Source organism: Galeopterus variegatus, unplaced genomic scaffold (genome assembly GCF_000696425.1).
Source record: "Galeopterus variegatus unplaced genomic scaffold, G_variegatus-3.0.2 Scaffold681, whole genome shotgun sequence".
Lineage (NCBI taxonomy): Eukaryota > Metazoa > Chordata > Mammalia > Dermoptera > Cynocephalidae > Galeopterus > Galeopterus variegatus.
Window position 1 is genome coordinate 9486 of NW_007726792.1, and position 3579 is coordinate 13064.

At 36.5% G+C, this 3579-nt stretch overlaps 1 pseudogene across 1 annotated transcript; it reads left to right on the forward strand.

The window, feature by feature from the left end:
* The first annotated feature begins 232 nt into the window (after positions 1-232).
* On the forward strand, positions 233-3265 carry LOC103589378 (annotated as a pseudogene). The gene has a single exon (XR_550385.1). The product of XR_550385.1 is annotated as a polycomb complex protein BMI-1 pseudogene (transcript).
* The last annotated feature ends 314 nt before the right edge of the window (positions 3266-3579 follow it).

Genomic DNA, 3579 nt, shown 5'->3' on the forward strand with positions numbered 1-3579 from the left:
AAAATTGGTACCAGACAGGTGTGGTGCATTGCTTATAATACTTGAAAATGTGGAAATGGCTTTAGAACGAGGTAACGAGCAAAAGGCTGGAAGTTGAAGGAGCCAGCTAGAAAAATCCCAGCTGCTGGTGGAAGTTTAGAAGACAAAAAAACAGGGAAAGGTTGGACGTTTCAGAGACTGGTTAAATGGGGGTCAGCAGAATGCTTACAGAAGTATGCACTATAGAGCTCGCTTCAAGATGGCCGCTTGGCTCACATTCATTTTCTGCTGAACGACTTTTAACTTTCATTGTCTTTTCCGCCCGCTGCGATCGCCTCTCGCCGGCTGCTTTTTCCGGGATCTTTTATCAAGCAGAAATGCATCGAACAACCAGAATCAAGATCACTGAGCTAAATCCCCACCTAATGTGTGTGCTTTGTGGAGGGTACTTCATTGATGCCACAACCATAATAGAACGTCTACATTCCTTCTGTAAAACATGTATTGTGCGTTATCTGGAGACCAGCAAGTATTGTCCTATCTGTGATGTCCAAGTTCACAAAACCAGACCACTACTGAATATAAGGTCAGATAAAACTCTTCAAGATATTGTATACAAATTAGTTCCAGGGCTTTTCAAAAATGAAATGAAGAGAGGAAGGGATTTTTATGCAGCTCATCCTTCAGCTGATGCTGCCAACGGCTCTAATGAAGATAGAGGAGAAGTTGCAGATGAAGATAAGAGAATTATAACTGATGATGAGATAATAAGCTTATCCATTGACTTCTTTGACCAGAGCAGATTGGATCGGAAAGTAAACAAAGACAAAGAAAAGTCTAAGGAGGAGGTGAATGATAAAAGATATTTATGGTGCCCAGCAGCAATGACTGTGATGCACTTAAGAAAGTTTCTCAGAAGCAAAATGGACATACCTAATACTTTCCAGATTGATGTCATGTATGAAGAGGAACCTTTAAAGGATTACTATACACTCATGGATATTGCTTACAGTTATACCTGGAGAAGGAACGGCCCACTTCCTTTGAAATACAGAGTTCGACCTACTTGTAAAAGAATGAAGATCCGTCACCAGAGAGATGGACTGACAAATGCTGGAGAACTGGAAAGTGACTCTGGGAGTGACAAGGCCAACAGCCCAGCAGGAGGTATTCCCTCCACCTCTTCTTGTTTGCCTAGTCCGTACTCCAGTGCAGTCTCCTCATCCACAGTTTCCTCACATTTCCAGTACTATGAATGGAACCAGCAACAGCCCCAGCGGTAACCACCAACCTTCCTTTGTCAACAGACCTCGAAAATCATCAGTAAATGGGTCGTCAGCAACATCGTCTGGTTGATACCTGGGACTGTTAAGGAAAAAAATTTTAAACCCCTGACTTATATAGATATCTTCATGCCATTACAGCTTTATACATGCTAATACATGTGACTATCGTCCAACTTGCTTTCTTTTGTAGTGACATTGAATTTGACTATAAAAGATGGACTAGATGTGATGTTCATATGGATGTTAACTGAAAAGAAAGATTGTTCCTAGAAAGAATTGGTTTCTGGGAAGGCAGGCAAGGTTTTTTCTGTGTGTTAGGAAAGATGTGAAATGGTTTCTGTAACCATTGTCTGGGTTTGGAAATATCCTGCAGTGGATATGAGTAATGGGCCATAGTTTGTTAATCTCAACTAACTCCTACGTTACATTCTCCTTGATTGTTCTTGTTATTATGCTGTTTTGTGAACCTGTAGAAAACAAGTGCTTTTTATCTTGAAATTCAACAAATGGAAAGAATATGCATAGAATAATGCATTCTATGTAGCCATGTCACTGTGAATAACGATTTCTTGCATATTTAGCCATTTTGATTCCTGTTTGATTTTTACTTCTCTATTGCTACGCAAAACCGATCAAAGGAAAGTAAACTTAAGTTTTACAATCTGTATGCCTACAAGCGGGTACTACCGTTTATTTTACTAACTTGTTTAAATGATTCGCTTTTGTAAGAATCAGATGGCATTATGCTTGTTGTACAATGCCATATTGGTATATGACATAACAGGAAACAGTATTGTATGATATATTTATAAATACTATAAAGAAAATATTGTGTTTCATGAATCCAGAAATGGTTGTTAAAGTTCTCCAAACTGGTTCGACCTTTGCAGATACCCATACCCTATGTTGAGCCTTGCTTATCAGCACAGAATATTTTTAATGTGGATATCTAATTCCAAATTCTGTTTCATTGGAAGCAATTGGCAAATCATAAGACTGACTTTTCTCCAATAATGTTTACTTTTTAAACTGTTGCAGTCAAGAAAAACTTTTAACTAAGGAATATGGAGATAGTCTCCTAATTTTCCATTGGCTGTGATGGAATGAGTGTGTTTTTAAAATGCATATTGAGCACTGTAATTCTAAAACAAAATTTTAAACCAGCAAACTGCTGGAAGAAGGCATTTTATCTAAAGTTATTTTGATATGTGGTATAGCAGTCATTTCAAACTTAAGAGTTGCTTTAACAGTTAATAGTGGAATATGCCTTCTCTGGAATGTCTGGAAATAGCAATTTATTGGGTTTCTACAGGTATTTTTAAATAGAGCAAGCATGTTGAATTTAAAATATCAATAACCCCAACAATTTTCAGTTTGTGTTTTGCTTTGGTCGAACTTGGTGTGTGTTCATCACCCATCAGTTATTTGTGAGGGTGTTCATTCTATAAGAATATTGTTTCATGTTTGTATGGGAAAATTGTAGCTAAACATTTCATTGTCCCCAATCTGCAAAAGAAGCACAATTCTATTGCTTTGTCTTGCTTATAGTCATTAAATCATTACTTTTACATATATTGCTGTTACTTCTGCTTTCTTTAAAGATGCAGTAAATGACATTTTATGAAGCCACAAAATACATATATTTTTATTTTGACCTAAATTTGTACAGTCCCATTGTAAGTGTTGTTTCTAATTATAGATGTAAAATGAAATTTCATTTGTAATTGGAAAAAATCCAATAAAAAGGATATTCATTTAGAAAATAGTTAAGATCTTTAATAAAAATTTGATATGAAAAGCACAAGGTGCAGAAGTTTGGAAACCCTATAGTGGATTACAACAAGTAAATGCTAAAGAGAATACGTTGCTGTCTTATAGTGATGTTGCTAAGAAGTACATGCTTTGTTGTATAATTGCTTGAAAGCCCATTGAAAGATGTATCTGTTTGTTTACAATCTTTGAAGTAAAAGTTACCAATGTTTGCCAAAAAAAAAAAAAAAGAAGTATGGACTATAAAGACCACGACGCTAAGCAAGTCTCAGTTGTAAAAGAGGAAGAACTCATTGGAAACTGGAGCCAAGACCACTCTTGCTATGAACAGGCAAAGAACTCAGCTGCATTCTGTTCATGCCCAAAAGTTTTATGGAATGTGAAACTTAAAGGTTCTGACACAGAGTATTTGACAGAAGAAAACTCTAAACAGCATTACATTCAGGAAGTTTCATGGCTACTTGCAACAGCCTATGCTGAGTTATGGAGGAAAAGGCACGAGGAAAACCAGAATTTATAATTCAAAGAAGCAGAGGACAAAATA